General features: G+C 29.2%; 1 pseudogene across 2 annotated transcripts; it reads left to right on the top strand.

Annotated features, from left to right (window-relative positions):
- The first annotated feature begins 6,249 nt into the window (after positions 1-6,249).
- LOC111290184 (protein LATERAL ORGAN BOUNDARIES pseudogene) lies at positions 6,250-8,787 on the top strand (annotated as a pseudogene). 2 transcript variants are annotated; one of them, XR_016329425.1, is made up of 2 exons: positions 6,250-6,673; positions 7,721-8,787. The product of XR_016329425.1 is annotated as a protein LATERAL ORGAN BOUNDARIES pseudogene, transcript variant X2 (transcript). The 2 variants fall into 2 exon arrangements; XR_016329424.1 differs by having other exon boundaries at positions 7,717-8,787.
- The last annotated feature ends 16,682 nt before the right edge of the window (positions 8,788-25,469 follow it).

Genomic DNA, 25,469 nt, shown 5'->3' with positions numbered 1-25,469 from the left:
TTTATGATCAATTATTTAGAGTGATACTGAGATAAAAGTAGATGTCAAATATAGGATTCAAGCAGGATGAGTGAGGTGGCAAAGTGCTTTAGGTGTGTTGTATGACCGTAATATGCCTTTAAAGTTAAAAGCAAAGTTGTATAAAATAGCTATAAAGCCTGCACTACTATATGGAACTGAGTGTTGGGTTATTAAAAAATAACATGAGAAGAAAATGAATGTAGCAAAGATGAGGATGCTTAGATGGATATGTAGTAAGATTAGAACAGAAAAAATTAGAAATGAAGAGATTCAAGAAAAATTAGGAGTAGTTTGAATTGAAAAGAAGATGAGAGAAGGCTATTTACGATGGTTTGGATAAGTAAAACATAGGTCTAGCTGTGCACCGATTAGGAGAATTGAGTCTCTAGATCTAGGAGAAATCAAAATATCTAGAGATAGACCATGAAAGATATAGATGTAAGTAATAAAAAATAATATGATGGCTAAGGAATTAAATGAAAATGTGGTTGTTGATAAAAATGAATGGCGCAAAAAAAATTCAAACTACAACCTAACTTACTACTCTTGTTTTTTTTTTTTCATATAGCTTACCCTAGAGTATGGAATATGAGGCTTGGTGTGTTATTGTTGTAATAAGATAGTATCATCTGATTCACTATTAAAGTATAAAATCCATAAATTGAGGTAGCATTTAATATTATTTTCAAAATTATCATGGTAATTTAATCACTGAGGTAATTTTATTACTAAAGTGATCTTGTCACTCTTGATCTGAAATCATTTTATTTGATTAAAAATCATTAATTCTTAGTAATTAAATATTATTGTATTTGGTATTACTAAAAATTAACCATTATTTTGTTTGAAAGAACCAAAATAAGCTATGCAAGTTAATGATTTCTATGTTTTTGAACTTATTACAATAAATATTACTTTGAAAATATAAAAATTATAATATAAAATAATAAAAATTAATTTTAAGAATATGTGAGTTTTTAATTCATATTTTAAATCGCTAATATTAACTATTGTTAATTTTACATACTACTTCACCCAAGGACAGATCTAGGATTTATGGTTAGTGGAGGCAAATTATTAGGTAATATTTATTTACAAACTATTGTAACTCAAAATGACTTTCATTAAAATATAATGTCAAATATTTTTAGAAATATAAAATAATAAAAATATTTTTAAAAAATATTATAAAATATTAAAAATATAATTTTTATATAAAAATTATATCTAAAAAATCACATTTGCTTGTCTTAATTGTGTCACATTAGAAAAGAATATTAACACTTATATGAGTAAACATAAATATGACAATTGAATAAACAAATTAAAGATTTAAACATATACACAAATATATTTATCAAATTGATATAATACCACACGGTTAACAAGTTTATTGATTAAGTTAGATTAAACATGACATGACATAACATGTTTTGTAACCCATTAAAAAGTCATTCTAACAAAATCAATAAGTATAGTAAAGAGATAAATTTTATATTTATATTTTGAATCGTTAAATTATTCAATTACTTTTTTTATTTTTTAATACATTCATATACATTTCAATATTATAAAAGATCCATACTTTTTTTTTTTAATATTTAGTAGGGGTAAAAAATAAAAAATAAAAAATTGAGTTTATTTCTAATAATCCTACTTGTAATTTTGAAATTTTAGTAGGTGCAAAATACAAGAATCACTTATATTTTGGATCTTTTACTAATAAAAAATTCAAGTTTCAAGATTTTACCTTAGATCTGCCTTTGACTTCACTCTGTTGATAAAAGTTTCTCACACTTTTATATGAGAATTAGATCATCTTTCAAAATAATGACATAATCACTTTCGATATAAGATTACTACCACCAATGATCATTAAGTGGTTATCAAATAAGGTAATTTAATTACTGTGCATAGATCATCATGATTTTTTAGATAATTATTTCATATCAAACATTACTAGAAAATACATTAAATATAAATCTAATTAACAATATAATTAGTATTAATATTTCTTTTTTATCAAACAATATATAATACAGTAAATTGATTCTAACTTTTTGGCAGCGAACTTCCTGCGTAATTTGCATATACCTTCTGAAGGTGTGCGCTCTTTATCTCTCCATGCAAGCTGATCGCGACTCCCACACAGGCATTAGGCAAGGCAAGAAAAAGGGATGGTACTCTTACCACTTTTCAAATTGAGCAGACCGGACCCAAATGATATTTGGAAGGTTTTTTTACATTGCTGATCTCCCTTTCTTTTGTCGTTGGCCCACACTCACACATGGATTGAGGTTAAGTGGGGAAAGTAGGTAAAGGGACCAAAGAACCATGGTTGGAGGCAGAGGCGCAGTAACTGATAGGGAGTAACTACCACTATAGTTGGGACTGAGTCACTGAGACAACCACTACTCTCCTTCTTAAAGGCCCCACTCTCTGCCCTCTCTACCCTATCAATGCTTTTATGATCTCTAGGTATACTTTTCATTGTTAATTGCAGTACTTCCTTTAATTTGTTTAAATCATTCACTTTTACTAAAATGGAAAATGCATTTGTTTTGTTATTTCATGGAGACTTGGTGTGTAAAAATGTACTAGTATATGTTATGCTATTATCTTTATCTTTAGCAAAATAAAATTAAACTAGAGTTTATTATGATAAAGTTGTTGGTTAGTTAAATTTTTGTTTAAATTTAATAAATTAAAATGTGATATTACGATATATACAAAAACAACACATGAAAATAATTTAAAATATAAAAAAATTATATAAAAATTTAATAAAATAAAAAATATATATTTTATATATTCGTATTGACATAAATTATGATATTTGATTTTTATGTAAAATATGATATAAATTTACAAATTATCGATATATTTTTATAATACAAATGTACAAATTATCATATATAATTTTATTTACTGATCTTACATCAATGCTTAAAGATATATAATTAATTTTATGTGTTGATTTAATTACTTTGTTTATTTATTTAGAGAGCCAAGACCAACTCTTTTATGTGATATATTTACATTTATGATTGAGTACTTAATTATCTTTTCATTTATTTATAATTAAAAAACATAAAAAGTATATGTACTATAAATTTTTGGCCGTGGCTTTGCAATTAAAAGAGAATAAACTATTAGTAAGCTTCATACTTTTGCATTAGCGCAATACAGCAGGTAGTATTTTTTATGATTGTATTAATTTTTTTCAAATCACAAACTGCAAGAATCTTCACTGAACGCTATAAAAGCTATAAAAATAATTACAAAAGCATATTGTTTAAGTGAACATTCTGCATTTTCCTTCAATGGTCTGCACTACTAAGTCAGCAATTAAGCAATAAGAGTTTCTTGTTTTAGCTAGTAAGGCCATAACTCATAAGGTTCACTAATCATGAAGGTTAGATGATGAATTATGTTTTGCCTTTGATAATTATCCATCAAAAAAGAAAATTCTTCAATAAAGTCATTAGTGCCACTTTACTAAAATTACCCCCACTAACTACCATTATAGCCTAGACCAGCTAGCAACATTAACACTCTATAGAGGGAACCTTAATCTTTGATATTCTAAGTACCCAAATTCATTGCCATTGTACATGTCACCATCATGTTGTCATCTTCATGAATGTGTCATAAAAAAAAAATTGAATCCATTACGGGGACTGTGCAAACCTTTGACAGATTAGTGACATCAAAACTTAGTCATGTCATGAGTTTAAGGTAGTAATCAGAGAAATGCTAATCCATAAAATTACATCTCACTATCTCCCACAGTTAATGTGCACAATTTACGCTAACAAATAAGTTTACAAGAAGTTGCTAACATTTTTCTAATTTTGAAAATTGCAGTAAAAAAAATGCTAAATATAATTATATGGTGAGTTTTGGATTGAAAATTACATTTAGTAGCTCTCATTTAGGTTGTTTCAGCGGATTTAAGACTTGAGCTATCCTTTTCCAAAAGAGTTTGTACGCTTATCATGTGAATGACTTGACTCGAAGCAATTAGGAGTCAACAACAGCTCATGAACCAAACAAAATAATTAACCTTAACCTGTATTACAGGAGTCATGTCAAAATTTGTCAGATTTTTGACACGTGGCAATTGTGCTTCGGGGTATATAGTTGTAAATTATATATATTAAGAAATGCGTGTCATGAGGCAAGCATGAAATTAAAAGATCATGAAGAAAGGGCATGGAACGCTTGTCGTCTAAGGCTGCAGCCTAATAGTTAACATATATAATTTACAGATGAAATGTAGAATAGGCTTTCTCTTAACATGCTTAGTCTAGCATTTGTGTTTTTTGAGTTTGATAGTAGATTCTGGCTAGGGCTTTTGGTCTTTGATTATCTGTAATGAAAAGGATGCCACCGTGAATTTAATATGAAAACCTAAGGAGAGCTAGAAAGAACAGTTGAATTTTATCATGAAAGGAATTGAATTCCTTTAAATCTCATTCCTTTTCTGAACCGTGTGATCTGTCAATTCACATAAAAGCATTGTCAGCTTGTTTTTGGCAGTATAAAGTTCATGTCATTGTATGGACCATCTAGAGAAAGCATACTGAAAAAGACCAGCGGCTCTAATAATAGTGGTACTTATTGGTAAATTTTATTGAATATGCTTTGATCAATATCTCGGTAGAGCTTCCACATGCATTCCAGCAAAACCTTGCAGTTGGTTCAGGTAATGCTTTGACGTCTTAGATTGATAGATCATTAGCTAGTTCGTCACTTCTTACTGAAATGTTGTTATTGTAGATATGAATTTTAAGTTTGATTTGACCCCATAATGGTTTCCCAAGTCATAATCTTTAGATAAAAAATGGATACAGGATCATTTTACATAAAAATTAATTAAAATACACGCCTTGCCAAAGAAAACAATGATGAATCAAGGTTAGAGCACAGTTTGTCTTTGCAAATATTGAAGAGAAACATTCAAGTCTGCTTAAATCCTTGGCATTGCAAGTATTTTATGATTGAAGATTTTAATTAATTAACCAAGTCAACTTCATTAAGCTTTCATTAGCTTGAGTAATTCTTACTTATTAGTCCTGAATGTGAAGTTTTTGTGGTGTCATAATAATCCGATTGCAGGTCACTTATAATAATTAAATTATCAATGCAACAGCGCCTTTTTTTTTTTTTTTGGTCAACATTAATACAACAATTACATTGATTAGCAAGAATATTGGAACAAATTAATATATAATTTCCCTTACATTTTATGCTACTCATTTCATTAACTATTTCGTCATTTCTAATTGAGTTAATGTTTGTATATACAGATGATTGTTGTTTATTTCAATGTTAAATTGCCTTTTATAAGTCATTTTCCGATCACAAACAGCTAGAGCCTCAAGTTGTCAAAATTAATTTTAGGAAATTTGATAGAAAGTGAAGCTTTGTTCTAGTTAAAACTTAAAAGCACTAGTATTGTACACTTTATTTCCTGTATATAGAAGGAAAATTTATTGTTGCATGTGTTTAAATTAAAATACAACTGTAGGTAATAGGAAGCAAAGAAATTACAGCCGTCATATGATAGATAGGATTAGTTAAAAAAAGAAAACCATTTAGCTTTGTCTGGGTGGCAGCTGGTAACCTTGGTGTTTGTGTTTGAGTTTGAGTTGAGTTGCAATGTTGATGTTATTCTGGTTTTCTATGTTGAACTGTTTTGGAATTCTGTCTCGTATTGTGAATGTGTATTCCACTCTTACAGTCCTATTATTAATGAATTTTGACTTAGAAAAAAAGAACTTAATAATTAAGTACTTTCAAAGGTTTATCACCCTTAAAAGTTAATTTTATGGTGTCTGAAATGTTAAATCGACATAAAAAGAAAGTAATCCTATATATTTTCACTTAGATTTTAGTTTAGCCTCCACCTTAATTAATATGCAGCTAGCAGCATTTGGGGCACCTTACTACATGCTTCACACACTCGTATACATATACATATACATATCCGCAAAGCTCTTTTGGTTCCTTTCGTATTTGACCAAAAGAGAAAAAGAATCCTTATAGGGTATAAGTGAAACTACAATTTAAGTCAGCAATGCATGCTTATAATTATGATCAAACGGGGATCTTTGAAATATGCATCTAGCAAGCAATTTTCTTTTTTGCTCTTTAATTGCTTTTCCTTTTCCCTTTCCCATCTGTTAATCCATTTAATTCTCCATTAGTTTACTTTCATTTTTTTTTGGATTAAGGAAATATATGTTAAGTCTCCAAGCATGAGAAAGAGATATGTTGCGGAATGAGAAACGGGAGACATCCCCACAACCCTGATATTATTATTAGATGGATGGTCATAGTCATTCTTTAGTGTACCTGCCATTTATTACCTTTGTCTTTTGCCTCCATTCCTTCTCCATCCACTAAATGCTCTTTGCCTTCTCTTCTCTCCATTTCCTTTTCTTACTGAATTTGCAGCTTTCCTTCTCTCTATATCACATCTCCAATTAGGGTTTTCGTCTTTAAGAGGCTCGCTCCAGCTCCAGCCCCAGCCCCTGCCCCAGCTCTATAATTAAGTTCACGCTTCACACCTTCACTGGCCAAGACTACCTTATCTTGGTAGGAGCAACGAAAATCCTCCTCAAAGAGCTCATATAAGAGGAAAAAGGTACTTCCCTTTTTATTCGTCTGATAAAAACACAGATCCAAAACAAGATATCATATATGTGTTGCTGCTTCGTTCTTTTCTGTGCTAATACTCCTTTTTTGTTTTTTTTTTTGTTGGCTAGCTAAAGGCTAAAGAGATAATCGACTCTCTCTCTTTGGCTAAAGGCTCTGATTTAGGGCTTTCTTATGTTCAAATACCTTAAATATACCTATGAAAAGATAATCTTGTCTTGCTGAATTTGCACTAGTCAGATCAGATCCCATTTTCATTTGATTGCAGAAAGGATCTTATGACTTTACAACTGCTTATGCAACTAAATTCTCTTAATTTATTACTCTTGACAGGTTGGGAGACGGAGAGAAATAAAACAAGTTAATTATGGAATATATTATAGCAAAAGACAAACTTAGGAACCAAATTTAATGGTGGCATGCACAAGTCCTTGTGTGGATCATGTGTGTCAAGTGCAAGAATTGAACTTTTTCTTCTAAATGTACAAGAAATTAGTAAAGGAGGAAAAGATAACAGACAGCAAAAAAGGAAAAAAGAAATAAATTAAGAAGAAAGAAGGAACTCTTGACATTAATGTTCTCAGATTTAAGAGGTTATGCATGTATGTTTCAAAAGGTTCTCTCTGTTGTATGTCTCTGAGTGTGTCAGAAAGGTGGACATGGGATTTTCTTTTTTTTTTTAACTTCAAAACTCTGGACATATTTCCTTTAGGAAACCAAATGGTTGGATTGCTTGATACTGATCATAAAGAAAATAGAGTCAGGAAAACCCTAGTAAATATAGATCATAGATTCTTGAGGAGTGACCCCAAACCCAAGTTAATTAGGAAAAAAGGAAGGAAAAACTCAAATATTGATATTAAGCAGTGGTCAAGAAAATATGCAGAAAAAGTTTAAATGAGAATATAGGTTTCTAAAACAATTTTAAAATTTCATAATTAATTAAGAACTAAAAGAGGTTCAACTTATACTCCAATTTTAGAAAAACTCACGACAAATGCTTCTTCTGGATATATGTGCATATTGTCCAAGGTAGCAGTGAAAATGGCTTCGTCCAGCTCTTACAATTCACCCTGTGCTGCTTGCAAGTTATTGAGGAGGAAATGCATGCCAGGTTGCATCTTTGCACCTTACTTTCCACCAGAGGAGCCACAAAAATTTGTGAATGTTCACAAGATCTTTGGAGCAAGCAACGTGACTAAACTCCTTAACGAGCTCCTCCCTCACCAAAGAGAGGATGCGGTAAATTCCCTTGCATTTGAAGCTGAGGCTAGAGTAAGAGATCCAGTTTATGGGTGTGTTGGTGCTATATCTTTCCTGCAGAGACAAGTCCAAGGGCTCCAGAAAGAACTCGATGCGGCTAATGCTGATTTGATCCGTTATGCCTGCAACGAGATCCCAACAGGCTTGCCTGCAGCACCGGGGACGAGTTCAGTTCAACCTCTAACTCCCCGTAACAGGCCAGCTGAATTTAATAGAAGGATTGGTAATGAAGGAGGAGGATTCTATCAGCCCCCTGGTGCTTTTCCTCTTCCTTATTCTTTTCCTTGGAATGATAACTCTTCTGGTGGTATGAACGATGGAGGAGAAGGTGGTATGTGAACCAAGACAATTTCAGACGGTATGGACCATTTAGGGTTTTCTATATAGGGCATTACCTGTAGAAAAGCTCTTGGTGGGATGGGCGTTATATATTTTTAAGTTAAGGTTTGGTTTCTGGCTAGTCTCTGTAGTGTAAACTCTCCTCGGTCCTAGCTAGAGATATCACTTAACTGCTAGTAATATTGTTTGCCTTCTTATTAATTAGGTGGGTGAAGTACTTTTTATCCTGCTAATAACAGGGGCTTAAAATGTGTCACCGGTGTTGTATTATATATATATATATATATATATTGTGGGAATTGGGACCTAAATAAGGGTAATAGAGCCATATAGATATTATATGACTGCTAAACCTTTTGTTGCGTCATTAGTGCAGCAGCAGCTCTAGGCATGAATGCATGTGGAGTTGTTCTTTATCTTCTGTCATTGTTTATGATTAAGAATAAATGAAATGAAATAGTCGCAGTGTTAAAGTCGAACTTTAAAGAGGATTCTCTAAGCCTAAGTCTACGGCGTAGTGCTCCTTTTCGCTATTTATTCTAACCTTTCTACTTTGTTCTTGAGGACCACTCGTTTACTTTCTTTCCAAAATTTATTCAGTAATTCATTCATAGCCACAGATTTCAAATGCCCAAAGTTCAACCCCAAGTTGCACCTGAATGATTAATCACTATTTCTATATATATATATATATATATAATATGCAGTAATTAAATTCTTATATATCGTCGGTCAGGTCTCTGACTTTTTTCGTATTAGTCATTAAATTAAATAGTAATAGCATTTCCCTTACTAAAATAATGTACTAATAAATAAAGCCTATACATATTAATAATCAGTCAACCTACTGTATGAAACAATTGTAAACAAAACGAGCAGTAGGTGTCTCAACTTTTTCTGCTTTTTGATTAATCGTATTCAAACGTCTTTAAATTCTAGCTTGTACCAAAAAGAAGGGAAAGGGCCGGACGCTGTGAAGTCTGTTTGATTATGAATTTTAGCAGTTCTTTCTTAGCTGGTGAGAGCCAGCTCGACCTTCCGTCTCCATGGTAACAAGTGTTTCAAACAGTGAGTCACAGTTACTGTCCTCATTGGATCGATATGTAAAGCATTTGTTTACTTGTTCTTGCATGTAAGGGTTTTTTCAGCTTTTCCTTCCCCAGCCATTTCACTATTAGGATCCCCAACATTTTCTACACTAAAGCAGTTGAACCTTAAACAAAAGTCTTAACATTGGGAAGTTCCCATCTCTCTCTCATAATAGTGTTTATTTCTTTTTTTTTAATATCTGGTATCTAGCCTAATATGACTGCTTCCAATTATCATGCATAAAGAATTCAAGACAGTATTAGTTTAGGTTTTAGGGTGAGAGGAGAGAGAAGATGAAAAAGAGGGTTTGTTTTAAAATTTCTTTCTTGACTTGAAATTTCCTTATTTTCTTCAACTGTTTAATTCATATATATATATATATATATATATATATCCTCTCATTCTCATTCACATAGCCACACGCTTGCATTCATGTGTCGTTGTAAAGCGGTAGTACAAAGCTTTCATCATAAAACGCGACCATCTCTCCTGCACTGTTACCCACTTTTTGTCAGTGTCTATCTGCCTGCCCACAGCCGGATGCTCAATATCTGTCCCCTTCAAACTTCGAACACATTTAATGACTAATTTTTATCTTATGCATGCACCGTATATATCTGTTATTTTCCCACACACAAACATATGCATATAATATACCATACTAACACCAATAGAAAGAAAGTTAAATCTGTCCTCTCCTCTCGCTCTCGCTATCTATCATATGGTCTCTGGATTTGGGTCTGCCAGCTCCAGTGAGAGTCACGTCTTTGTGCTCTAATTCATCGCCCCCTCATCACAGTACTGGTTTACTGCCAACACTAAAAAAAATTTTTTCTCGAGATCTGCAAAGCATCGCCTTTTTTTTATTGGAATATCTGGTGATCTCCACACTTTTACCATATACTTTAAAAAAAAGGAATTAAAGTCCTTAGTAATCTCTTGACCTCATTTCAGCATTACCATATACTATTAACTTTACAAAATAACAGTAATAGTAATAGTATTAATTAAAGAGTTGGTTTGATAGTTGTAGTTAGCTAGTACGTACTGTTGGGTTTCAGAAGGTACTCAGATCAGAGGGCAAGTACGGCTTTTCTGAAGTTAATGTTTGGACTTTGGTGTAAAGCTTTCTTTTTTTTTTTCCTAATGAAAAAGTCATTACTGAATTGAGAATCCATCATGGACCCTTACCCCATCAATCTTTCTCTCTCTCTGCAAAACGTGAAGCAGAAGCAAAGAGCAGGTGAAAAATGGCAGTGGATTTTTTATTCGTTTTGAAATATAAAAGAAAAATTGTCTCAAAGAACAAAATAACACATCAGGGTGCGTGGGTCCTATTTAAGCTATAGCCTATGCCCCCCCACCCATCCACACAAGAAACTCTGACACATATTCATTCTGGACAAGAAGGAACTCATTATTTGTATCTTTTAGGTTGGATGTTTTTGATGTTCCACGACACGCTTTCAGAAAAGTTCGGATTTGGGAATGTGGGATTTTTTGTTTTTCAATCATTTACTGTATTAGCCATGTAGATGATACATATCCGATAAATAAAGCAAAGAACTAATTACTTCCGTCAATATATAGTATTACTATGTATAGTTTAGGGTAAATTGCATTAGTAATCATTTAATTAAAAATATAGCGATTTAACTGTCAATATTTTATAATTTTTTTGTCATCTTTAGTAAGTAAAAGAATAATGATATGGCTTATCATATATTATGACAGTAGTCATATGGTATGTCATGTCATCAGAAAAGCCATGTGATATGGTCATGTCATCCTAAAAACCACATGACTTAGCTGACGTGGTTTCAGAAAATCTCAGTCCAATGCACAACTTACCACTACTACCTGGATTCCTAAACTTTCCGACCACCATCGCCCATATACCTTGCCAGAAGGTTAGATCTGAGACTACCAAACACGCAGACTCAAAACCCTCAGAGACACAAAAGCGTAGCTCTCCATGGCCAACAGCCAGGCATCACAAGAACACGAAATCTCAACCTACACAACATCCATCAAGCAGCAGATCATTACCGTAGGGGAATCAACACAAAAAAAAATAATTCAAAAACATCACACACCAAAAAGAAAAGCAATCACAAACAAAAAACCAAAAAGAATGAAAAGGAAGTAAGAAAATCAAAACACCCTTTTGGGTAGTGATTGGTGTTTTGATTTTCGTGTGAGAGAAAAGTGAATCAATGAAAAAGAGAAAGAAAGAAATAGGAAGTTGTATTTTGAGGGGATTTCGGCTAGAAATAAGAAGAAAGGAAAGAGAAAGGAGAAGAGACGACTTGTCTGCCAGCCACCACCGGTAGCGATAGCAACGGTGGTTCACAAGGGCGAGGAGATTTTCGGGAAAGTGAATAAAAGAAAAAGGAGCATAGGAGGGAAAGGTATTTTTGGTTATTTTGGGCTGTTTAAACAGTGACAGAAGGCTCCAACAGCAAAATTTTTTATTTTAGATTGTAAACTATGGTTTTTCATGAACATTTTGGGAAATTCGAACTTATATATTGAAAGAGGTGGTGAAGAGGACTTTCGAATGAAATTTGGGGGAGAACCATCGTTGACAAACGACGGCTGGCGATGGCCAGTGGTGGAGCACGTGGCGGATGATCGTCGACAGCTAGGTTTTGAGTTGACCAGATTTTAAATTTGAGAGGAGGAGGAAAGTAAGAGAGTTTAGAAAGAGGGGATGGAAAAATCGAAGAGAAGAACTTTAGGATGGGAAGAAAAGATAAAAAGAAAACTAGAAAAGAAAAAAAAGTAAAGAATGACTAATTTGTGATCAATGCCATGTTAGCATTAACACGTGATCTTTTAAGCTGACATGGTCTACCATGTGAAAAGAGTGGCTGATTTGTAATGCCACATCATCATTATGTTAATACCTTAATGATTGGGTGACAAAATAGTTATAAAACGTTGATGATTAAATTATTAGATTTTATAATTGAGTGGTTAAAATAAAAAATCAATTAAAATTATTTACCTTTTAATTTTAAAAAATAATTTCTCTTTTATTGTTTTTATATGTATTCTCGAGTTTAGTCTAACTAACGACATTAGCTACAAGTATATCATTGGTATAACACCTACAAATGATGACAGAATTTATTTAGTGAGATGAGGATAAGCGATTTGCGAATAAAGAAATATTAGTAACTAGCTTTTTACTTGCACGGGTTGTTTTTGTTTTATTTAAATTTAAATAAAAATAAAAATTAATATTATTAAATTATTTACATATTTAAAATATATGTAACATATAAATAATATAATTAAAATATTAAATTATAATAAAAATAAGGTTTTTTTTAAAATTTTATTGAAAAGCGATAAAGAATTCTTTGTTCGATAATTTTAGAGTTATCATAAGATTCATATCCTTTTTGTTAGAAATTTTAGTAAAATTTTGCATGGTTCTGAGTTATTTTAAACTAAGATATAAATGAACTTAAAATTAATACTACTGATGAGATTATCTTTAAATCATTTTTTTTAATTTTATTTTTTATAAAAAATAATCTCTTGATTTGAAATTGTGTTGCATGTTTCATAATAGAGATTTGAATTGAGAAATTATTCATTCTTTGAATGTATAACTAGCATATAAGTTTTTGTTTAGGGCACATACTCTATTATATCAATTAATCAGAGTATCATTTTTATTTTATATGAATGAAGAATATTGAATAAATAATCAGTTAAAAAATAAAATATATTATTTGATTGAGTAAAAAATTCATGAAAAATAAAAAGCCTGCAAACAACATAGTAAAAATATAAAAATATATGTGTTTTTATAGTTTTTGTAGTTTTTCAAAATATTACAATTGATTTGAAAAAAAAAATCTTACCTGATGGAATGAATAATATATTTAGTGAAATAGTACCATCTACTTGATGGAGTGAATAGTATATTTAGTGAAATAGTATTTATCATAAAAAAAAAAGCATGTTAGTTCTTACAGTAAGAATAGATTAATAAAAAAAGAGACTAAATTAATAGTAAAAAAAATACATTTAGCTTAGTGAGATATTGAGAAAGCTATATAAGTAAGAACTACAAAAAATGAGAGCTTTCCTATAGTTATTCTGGTATTTATATATTTTTTTTACATTTCTTTTGTGAAATATATTTAAAAGCTAAAGATAATATAAAAATTATTTATAAAAAAATTAAAGATATTAAATAATATTTTTAAAAATTATGATAAATTTAAATACTCATTTAACTACAAATAAATTGAAAAAAATAAATTATTTTAAAATTAATTTTAAATTGAGATAAGGTGTTGTATAAGTTAAATTTTCCTGAAATTGTTTTGGTATTTATATATTTTTTCACATTTCTTTTGTGAAATATATTTAAAAACTAAAGTTAATGCAATGATTATTTATAAAAATATTAAAGATATTAAATAATATATTTAAAAGTTATGATAAATTTAAATATTCATATTAACTTCTAATAAATTAAAAAAGATAAATTATTTTAAAATTAAATTTAAATTAAGATAATGCGATATACAGGAAAAAAATTTTATTAAAATTAAATTGGTTTTTGATTAAATTTTAAAATTTTAGTAAAAAAGAGACTAAATTAATAGTAAAAAAAATACATTTAGTTTAGTGAGATATTGAGAAAGCTATATAAGTAAGAACTACAAAAAATGAGAGCTTTCCTATAGTTATTCTGGTATTTATATATTTTTTTTACATTTCTTTTGTGAAATATATTTAAAAGCTAAAGATAATATAAAAATTATTTATAAAAAAATTAAAGATATTAAATAATATTTTTAAAAATTATGATAAATTTAAATACTCATTTAACTACAAATAAATTGAAAAAAATAAATTATTTTAAAATTAATTTTAAATTGAGATAAGGTGTTGTATAAGTTAAATTTTCCTGAAATTGTTTTGGTATTTATATATTTTTTCACATTTCTTTTGTGAAATATATTTAAAAACTAAAGTTAATGCAATGATTATTTATAAAAATATTAAAGATATTAAATAATATATTTAAAAGTTATGATAAATTTAAATATTCATATTAACTTCTAATAAATTAAAAAAGATAAATTATTTTAAAATTAAATTTAAATTAAGATAATGCGATATACAGGAAAAAAATTTTATTAAAATTAAATTGGTTTTTGATTAAATTTTAAAATTTTAGATAATTTAATAAATTTTAAAATATATATTTCATAAATAATTTAAAATTAATAAATATCTTATGCGTCATCATAATGAAAAATTTTAGAAATTATCTTATCTATCGAAAAAAAATTATCTACATAAGTGTCTACGTTAGCAATTATTATATGATAACTATATATGTTGTATCCTATATATATATATATATATATATATAATTAGATAGACAAATAGAACTACCATTTTCCTTATAACTATTTGTCATTGGCCAACCAATGTATTAGTTTTTTTTATTGTTATAATCATAACAAATATTATATTTAAATAATTAATTGTTATATCATAATTAATTAATAAATTATAATTTAATTACACAATTAAATTCACAGAAAATAAAACTTAACTCTAAAATCTCAAAACCGAAACAAAGCTTCATTTGCAACAAATGTACTAGTTTTAAATTCAAAATGTGTTTGGATGTTTTGAAACTTTATGTAAGTACGTGCTCGGTATATTCTGATAAAGATAAAGAAGTTTCTATACTATAAATAGTTGGAAAAGACCTAACATATGTATAAGTTAGAAAAAAAATGATTTCCATAATAAATTTCCAGAAGCAAAATGTGACATATCATGGTGTATTTATTTACCCTAACACTTTGTGGCAGTAAACAATCATACCGCATGTAGTGGAAAACAATTTTAACATTCCCAACAAAGTGAATAATTTGTAATACTTCCTACTAATTAATTCTGATACTAGCTAGCTAGTGCTTGTTGGTATTAGTATTAAATTGAGTGTTGTTTGGTTCTAGGCTAGATGGCCAACGGTCAAAGATTTCGTCATTGACCTCCTCAGAAGGGTATGGTTGCATCAAGAAAATGCAAGTTACATCAAGTAAGTCCGTCTACTTAAAAACTTGGCTTGGCTCACTCAAATTCAACGTAGATGGTTCTGGGAAATCGGATCTTACGAATGTAGAGTGCTTAGAAATGAATTCGAAGTTGTCTAAGTCATTGAGATAGTTTATTCAAAGGAGATTCAACTGATGACAATAAAAGTGTTTATTTTTTTTGTAACCTCTTCAGAGTTAATACTCGTACATTGATTATAGAAAGTGATTCTTTAAATACGATAACGTGGGTCAAATAACTTTAAAATATTCTTTAAAGATTGAAAAAAGCACATATTGCATTTGAAAACTTTAAAACAATAATTGAAAATTTAACAAAATTTTCATATTATGCAGGCTGGTGAATGAATTTGTTGATGTTCCTGTCAAATCAAGAGTGAATAGAATTTAAAACTTTTATTAGTTATCGTCTCCTGCCATGCTGTTTCCTAAGCTCTTACTTCGATTGCTGTTTCAACCTTGACTGGAATATTTCCTTTTGCCTTTAAAAAAATGTGCAATGATGTTTGGGTTCTATAAAAATTATTTAGTACGTACTTATTTTGTGTATTTCTAATTTAACTTGTATACATGTTGATTCATATATATCTTATCTTTGTCGAGTTTAATATTACATTTGATATAAAAAAAATTAATAAATTAAATTAAACTAATTAATTAATTAATTAATCAATGTAATTAAATAAATCCCATAAAATTACTTGAATCAAAATCGTACATAATGAAATCTGAATATGAAATCTCAAAGTTAATTATTGTGTCTCTTTTGCCACTAAGATAAGTTAGGACCTCGTTGTTGCTCTTAATTAGTGTTAGATGCAAGTGATGATTTTGTTATAGAATTAATTAATTATTAGTGTGTGTGTATATATATATATTCCCTCGTAGACGTCGTATGACACTATTTGTATTATTAATTGTACGTCCAACAAAGAAAAGAAATGGTAATTTGACTCAGTTTTCTTAATCCGTGGTTCAGTCCTACAAGTGTGAGCTCCAGTTACGATCTTTACACCACTTTTTATAAGAAGGAAAATTAGGAAGAAAACAAGAATCTTGATTTTGTCGATAATTTTTAATCGAAATTAAACCTAACAAAAAGTGAAGGCAACCATTTAGAATAAGATACAGAGGAACTTGTTGAGATGGATAAATAGATTGACTGACTGAAAACATAAAAGGAAATAACTTCGTGCTTCTAATGTTACAGTTGTATGCAGTGAAATTACACGGTAAAAGATAAGAATTTGGGTCCAGTTGATCTGTGAAGGCAATGCTTAACAGGGGCTACGATCCTTTTCGAGCCACTGAAATTGTTCCAGACTGGACAGAATCTTGGCTCATCGTCTCTCTCAGACATCATCAAACAACTTTCTTAGTTAGTTCTCAGCTGAGTCTGAGCCTGAGCCTCATCTTTCTTTTCTGTGATGTTTTCAGAGATCTTCAGGGCGCAGCTAATTTTGCAGTTCTGCAATTTGGCAAATGTGGGCCCCTATTGCCTTGTTAATATGCTTTGGAATTATTACTTTCTCCTCCCTTCCTCTGTCTCTTGTTCCGGCTCACCTCCATCATTCGAGCATGGTGGGCTATGAAAAATTAAGAAAACAAAATAAATCAAAATAAATACTCATTTCTAACTTCTAACTTCTAAGGAAAAATTTACTCTTGTTATTAATTCCCTGAAATTTCACTAGTTATGTAAAGTTTTCCTAACCCCCTTACCTTATTTTTTTAGCATGTTGACTAGTGAAAGGAGAAAACAAGAGAGAGTTAAGAATTAATGTTGTAGGTGGTTGTTTGAAAACAAGAAAGCAAATTAATTCATAAGCTTTTGCAAGCAGTTATTTCTATGCTCGATCCGGATATGTATGTTTGATTTCCTTTGAATGAAAAGGAAAAAAAAAGTCTTGAGTTTTTAATGCCTGGCGACAATCTTGAGCAGTTGTAATTCGAGCTATTCAGTTTGCGTTAGACATGGGATTTGAGGAGATAATAGTGGAGGGAGATGCACTTGGACTTATAATTAAGAAGCTGCAAACAAAGGAGACTGATCACCTTTCTTTTCTCCGGACATTGAAGGATGAGGCCAAGGTGAGCAGCGACGGATCTTTATATTTGATTTCGAGGGGTCAACTAAAAGTCTAATATTATATATATTTCATTTGACTTATATTATTTTAATAACATAAGATATATATATATATATATGTAAGTATCTATATTTCATTTGACTTACGTTATTTTATTACCAAAATAAAATCATAAATTTATAAAATTATAAGTTTTTAATAACATAAGATATATATATATATATATATATATATATGTAAGTATATATATTTCATTTGACTTACGTTATTTTATTACCAAAATAAAATCATAAATTTATAAAATTATAAGTTTTTCAATTTATAAATAAAAGTATAAGAAAATAAAATACATCAAAGAAATAATTTTATCTAAAATTATGAGCGATATTCTTTTAAAAAAACAAAATCTTTAAGAATAGAATCTAAACTAAATGTTTAAATAATTTCTCTTTCAATGTTGATAATTAAGTTATATGAACTAAACTTTCTTATTAATTTGTTTAATAATTTAAAATTAAAAGGTTTTATATAAATAAATCGATTATTAATATTATATTTTTAATCAAATATGATATAACCTAATTGATCCCTCATTTTCAAAGTTAATCTAACTTAGCTTGAAATTTATGTGATCACCCAAAACTAAAAATCAAATTCCACTATGAATCAATTCATCAAGTAAAAAACCTTTTCATTTGCCCATCCAAAATTTTTTTTTTATTCGAACAAAAATCAAATCCTATTAAGTCATTACTTTTTAAAAAACCTTAATATCAAGCTATGCTGGTTGTTGTCTAACCTTTACTTGTACTAAAATCTACCAAGTTATTGTAAAAAAAAAAAAAAACCTATCAAGTCAATCATTGTTATGCATAGAGCATTAAAAAATTATCATGAAAAAAAATTACCATATGGAACTAAAAGATACACAGAAATAGATTATATAAAAATAAAAATAAACTAATAAATTATCCTTTAAACAATTTTGTTATATATACTTTTAAAAAGCTGAAAAGTTAAGTCACAAGCAAGAATGAAAGGGGCTTAAGAAACTTTTTATAGTAAAAAAGAAGTTACAATAACTAGGTCAAAGAAAAAAGTTTAAACTTATTTGTTTTTTACTCAATTGAAAGTGTAAATTAGAATCTAAAAAGTTAAATTAAGTTTTTTTTTTTAAATTAACATGATTGTAACTTAATATTTGAGACAAACCAATTAACATTAAATATTTGTGAATAATGATTAGTTGGTAAAATAAATAGATAAATTTTAATATATTTTAATCGGGAGAACCAATTTAAATTTATTTAATATATATAATATATAAATATATGCATGTGAAGGAAATATTTCAAAATCTTAAGGGGGTATTGGCCCTCTCTGGTTTAGCTAAAGAACCACCCCTGAAGGTGAGCATATTTCAAATAGAGTTTATATTTGATACATTGTCAGTTTTTAAATTTTATATATTGTAATAAATTAGATCATGAAACTTTATTAATAAGTAAATATAAATTCTTAAAATAAATGTACACAAATTAAAATATTTTTAAAAACTTACTCATAAATAAAATGTTATCATTTGACTTACCTCATTAATTAGTTGTTGTTAGAAAAAATAAATAAGAGAAGAGAAATAATATAAAAGAATTTTCGCTCTGAAAGGTGAAGAACACTTTCTTAAAGGCAATTATACCTTTAGGATACAATAAAGCCTCAAACTTATCAATCAGAAGCAGTGAAAATGGTTGTACTAAAAGATTTACTTATAATAACTAAACAAACATAAACTTTTATTTAGATGATTATAACTTTTTGTGTAATCTTAACCTTTATGAATAATAATATATTTATATTCAAATAGTTATAACAATTTGTCATATGATAATTGTTTATGTTCAAATATAATTATTTAAAATATAAATAAAATTAATACAAAAATTAATTTTATTCATCAATAATTAAAATTTTCTATTCAATGTGAGATGCACCATATTTTAAACTATCAACAATTCCCTACTAGTTTGGAATGTTGGTGCTTAATTTTTACCTTTCAGACAAATAAATATTATGAATACAAGAAGGTATCTCTCAATTTAAACCTTCAATTAGCGTATATATCTTAAAATTCTAACGAAGTTGATGGCGTCCGCAAATTAAAATTCAACTCCTAGTGTTAAAATTGAAAATATAACACACATAGTATTTATTTATTCTTTTGTCAGAGGTTTATAACCGCTTTTAGCACTATTATGGCTATGTGCTTATCCTATTCATAAATATTTACAAGAGATACCTCAATTCTTCCTGTTGAAGCGTCATAACTTCTATGTTTATATAGGTAGAATTTTCATTATGTCTCTATTGCTTTAAACATTTAAAACTCCATTAAGAGTATAAAAACTCATCCTCCCCATGCAATGGATCACACTAGTTTCTAAAATTTGACTGAATTTTACTAGTGTTTAATAGACACATAACAATAACTTGTTTTTACCCGTTAAACTTTGTAATTAGAGGTTATTAATTCAAAGTTGGGTTTCCATTATTGGTGTCTAATAATAAGAGTTTAAAACCATTCTACTTAGAGTACTACTAACCAAATATTTTGGAATTCAATTTTCTTTTATGGTAGTTACTCCCACTTGATATTGAATCTCTAATATAATCACTTTAGGCTAATATATCCAAACTTTTTCATTTTATACATCATTTATATGCTTCAGATATTGTTGTCTCATTCTTATCATTTTAAGAAATAGTTAGTTTTGGTTGTGGCCACAACTCTATATTTATTAATTTCAACTATTATATTTTCATACTTTTATACATTTTTAATAAAATTATACTTCTAGTACAATCGGATAAACTTAATGAATAAACTAAACGATTTTACTCCTTTTAAGATTTTGAAGGACCTTTTTATGACTTTACTTTAATAAGTGTTTAAACTTATTAGCTTGTATAATTTGTTCATAAAATTGTACTAAAATTTTACAACACTATGGTGGTAATTTTTGTTTCTTTTGATTCTTATCACCCCACTATGTGCAAGTATGCATTCTTTTATTAAAGAATATCTCATTCAATTATCAAGATACCATATATACCTAATCAAGTTGCCATTTGATTTATCTTTTCATTATTTGGTGATTTTTTTTAGTAGAAGGCCTCTAAATTCACCCTTAGTGAAAGATAATTAGCTGATATCTTAATATTTCATTAAAAGTTTCAAAACTTTTACATTTTAACTAAATATAATAGTTTACATCAATAAGCAGATTTCAAATATAATCATGCTTCTATAGACTCCTTTTAAGACGTTATGTCAATTCATAAATATTTATATGAATCTATTTCATCATGGACACTATTAATAATTTTTATTACCATGAACAAAACCATTTTCATCACCCAAATGGATCAAATAGCATTCTTTTACTATTATAAAGGTTTTCAAATTCACAAGATCTTTGAATCACTCATGGCTTCCAAAATAAATATACTTTGAAATTTTCACTATATAAAATCATAGATGATAAATCATTTGTACAATCCATGAAGTAGACCATATACATAACAAAAATTACCACAACGTGATCAAGATTGTGGCATCAATTTTGGTTTATGGCTATTCTAAGCCAATTATAATAATCCACTTCATACCTACAAATCATGTAGATTTGGCTATTAAACTTATCTCATTTATAATTATGGCTTTTAATGAAAACCAATTATCTCAAACATTATTATAAACACCAAATTTGGTCCAAGACTGGATCAAGTGGGCCTGGTCTAATGGGGTCAATTAAGCCTAAAGGTTTAGCTTAATTATTTATTTATTTTTCTTCTAGATTTTATCTTTTTCTTGATTAATTCTCGATTGGTATTAGGAGATAATGATCAAAATAATTAAAAATAATAAAAAATATGAATAAATTCTGTCGTGAATAAGGCTAATAGAGAGTCATAAATGGATTTAACAAGTATCAGATAAATTCAGTGATTAATCTGATAATCCAGAAACCTAATCAGAAAGGAAATCTGGATTAATCAGGGATTCTGAAATTGATCCTATAAATACCTATTGATCATAAGCAAAGAGGACACAGAAAGCAAATAAAGAGAAAAGAGAAGTAAAAAAGTGTTTAGAAGGTGCAAAAGTGGTCTTAAGATTTTTAAGAATTTTTTTAAATTTTTGGTGATTTTTTTTTTGGAAAAGTTTTGAAAAATTCTAGATTCCGACGAAATTCAAGTTTTTTGGTGACTTTTCCTACAAAAAACCCAGGTTCGATGATAAAACCTAAAATCCAACGAGAATTTCATCGGTGTTCTTTACGTCTAGAGAGAGATGTAGAGAAAACTAAAGGGAAGAAAAAAAAAAAGGGTGAAGCATCTGGCGAAAAAAGAGAAAATTTTGCCTTTTATACTACTTGAAAATGACACCGTTTTGGGGAGTTGAAAGTGGACAGGATCTACGCGTCGTCCGAAATCCAACCCGATCGATAGCGCTTCAACTCGTTTACTTGTTTCACTTAGCCGTTGTTGAGCCACTAAGCCAAGCTGCATATCAAGCCGTCTAGCCCCTTTTGTCTCTCGAGCCGTGCTTCTATCACGCTTAGTCAAGCAGCTCTAAGGTTTTTTTTTAAAATTTTTTTATTCTTTTGTTATTTATCTATTAATATGATTAATTTTTTTGCCAATATATCTATGGATTAAATTGAAATCATTTATTCATTTAATTAAATATTCTTTAATTTTCAATGATCTCTTTAAAATAAAATTTTCAAAAAAAAAAATTTTTGAGGAAAAGTTGAAAGTATCAATTTTTCTTGAAAATAAAATTTCTAAAAAAATATTTTTGAGGAAAAGTTGAAAGTATTAATTTTTCTTAAAAATATAAAAAAAATTTTCAAAAAAATATTGTGAGGAAAAGTTGAAAGTATCAACTTTCCTTGAAAATAAAATTTCTAAAAAAAAATATTTTTGAGGAAAAGTTGCAATATCAATTTTCCTTGAAATTAAAATTTCCAAAAAAAATATTTTTGTGGAAAAGTTGAAAGTATCAATTTTCCTTGAAAATAAGATTTCTAAAAAAAATTTTTTTGAGGAAAAGTTAGAAGTATCAATTTTTCTTAAAAATAAAATTCTAAAAAAAATATTTTTAAGGAAAAGTTAAAAGTATCAATTTTTCTTGTATAAAGGCATGAGTTTTTTTCTTATAAAATAAAAAAAAAGATCTATATTGAAAGTCAAATTATCATTCCTTTCTCATTTTGTCTTTTTTCTCTTCTTGAAAAATTTTTAATATTAAATAATTCGATGATGGAGCTTCTGCAAGACAAATAGTAATTTTCTTGTATACTCTTAAGGTAAGAGAATTTTCTTAATTTTTTGTCAAAAGTATTGGAGTCGATTAAGAATTATTTTCAATAATTAATCATTTGGTAAAATTTTTTAAGCTTAATGGATAATACAAAATTAAGTTGGTATCATCTTTCGATGGGCATTGTGAGGGTGCTATAATCTTTCTCACATGTAATTGTATTCCCGGACCTAGTTTTGGTTTCACAGACATTGAATCTACCTTTTAAAGATACCTAAGCCAAACTTAGGATTTCTTTTTAAAAAGAGATAAATTCAGTCAGGTGGTCAATCACACCTAAACAAAAAAAGATTGATGGTGACTCTTTAAGTAAATATCTAGCGATAGGTTCATGGATCTAGACGTTATGATAATTTGGCGACTCCACTAGGGATTAGTCGAGAGTCAAGCCAGCAAATAAGTTTATGTTATCTAAAAGCCTAATAAAATTGATTTTTTTTCATTCATTCACTCTATTCCTTTATTTTGCTTATGATGTCATTCATATGCATGAGCATAACATGAGCATAACATGAGCTCTATACCCGAGCTCTATACCTAAGCTCCATCCTTCTAGGAAGAAGTAAAGTACTTATGCTTTGATGAGGTTTTAATACCTCCGTAATGGCTAGCGAAATGCTCTCACTCAAATTGAATCTTTTTCGCTTGCAGCCTGTAGTGAGTGAGGATTAGGGTACCTTAGTAGTCTGTGATGGACAATGATGTAAGGAGTAATTCGGGAACTTTTAGACTTTAACCTTGAACAACATATTGTGAACCTTAGATGTGCCTAACCTATAGATAGAGCCATCTCCTTCCTTTAAAATTTGTGATGTTTTAATTTATTTAGTTATTTATTTATTTATTTCTCTATATTTGGTATACTAACCTCTTCTCTTATTCATTTTTGCATTGATTCATGCTCATATCATAAAGTTACATAAAGAACATCTACTTGAAAAATAATCTTCAACAAAGAATTTTTCATAGATTCCACAGAATGACTAGTTTACTTTTCATCTGTATTAGCTCCTTGTGAGTCATCCAACGAAATAAAGGTTCAGTCAGAAAGGATTCAACAAAAAGAGAGAGATTTTCTACCAATCGGCTATGCTTCCACCTTGTTTCAAGAAACATCCATCCTCCTCAAACAAAATAATTTAGAAGATTTGCTTGATATATAGAAGAAGATGAGTCCATCAAGACAAAAGGAGTTTTGCTAGAGGTATGGATATATAGCACACCTCTTTGTAGTGAATGTTGAGAATCAACTAGTTAAAGTTACGGTGTAATTCGGGATCCTTCATACAAATGTTTCATCTTCAATGAAGTTGATATGACACCGACCATTGAAGAATATTCAACTTTGTTAGGTCTGTACCTCTACGCTTCGGATAAGATATATGTCAAAAAACATAAATCAAGATTTCATAAAAATCTGGCTCATCTTATGGGGATAAATAAGAAGATTGTGGATTCTTATACAAAGAAGAAATAAAAGCAGGTTTGCCTACCTTGAAAGTTCTTTCATGATTTTTTAGTACAACGTGCCGATAAGGAGCGGGGCTTAGACGTGTTTGCCTTGGCCATATATGGAATGGTGATTTTTTCGAAGGTTTTGGGTTATATTGAAATACCAATAGTTGAATTCTTCAAAAGTGTGATCAATGGTTGCAACCTATCAACGATGATATTGGCAGAGACCATTAAATTGTTGAGTTATTGTTACTAGAATGAAGGGCATTTCACAAGCTGTACACAACTATTGTATATATGGATGAAAAGCCACTTTGAGTGTAAAAGAGATGCTTTCTCGAAGTTTTATTTTCGTAATTGAGCTCCAATCAAAGACTTCTATGAAAGTGAGTGACCAGAACAAAAGTCTAAAAAAGAGTGAATAACATCTTTAACAAAACTGACAAGCATCGAGGTGAGATGGTTGGCCTTATGGATGAATGTGAACCTATGCTATATCAGTGTGGAGATAACACTGTGATCCCACTTTTGAGTTTATGGGGAGTAACAAGTTATGCACCACTTCTAGTGAGAAGAAAGTTTAGGGCAGAGTAGTTTATTCCCATGACACATAAGCTTTATCAATTAGATTTTTCTTATAATGAGCCAAAAGCATTTTAGAGGATCAATGATGTGATTAAAGCATGGAAAAACCCCCATAGGGTGAGTCCTAGACCATTCACTGATAAGGTCACTTATGGGTACTTCATTTGGGGAAAAAGATGGGGATAAAAAAGTGGTATTCACTCTTAAAGGTTTTCTACAACCAACATGAGAAATGCTCGAAGAAACACCATCAGAATTAGAATTTTTGAAGAAAGAATTCAAGATGGAAAAGGATAGACTAAGGTAAAAGATTTAAAAGCTTTGAGAGAAGAGAGATCAATGGAAAGATAGAGCTGAAAAGTATGAAGTCAAAGTTTACAAGATTACTAGAGAATGTGATACAGTTGTCAAAGACCTAGCGAAGCTACACCATGAACATAAGAGGTTGTGTGTGAAGGTAAAAGCCAAAAAAAT

This window comes from Durio zibethinus, chromosome 17 (genome assembly GCF_047325235.1).
Source record: "Durio zibethinus cultivar Kanyao isolate XHJ-2024 chromosome 17, ASM4732523v1, whole genome shotgun sequence".
Classification (NCBI taxonomy): Eukaryota; Viridiplantae; Streptophyta; class Magnoliopsida; order Malvales; family Malvaceae; genus Durio; species Durio zibethinus.
The sequence above is the reverse complement of the archived record's forward strand: the minus strand, read 5'-3'. Positions and strand labels throughout refer to the sequence as shown.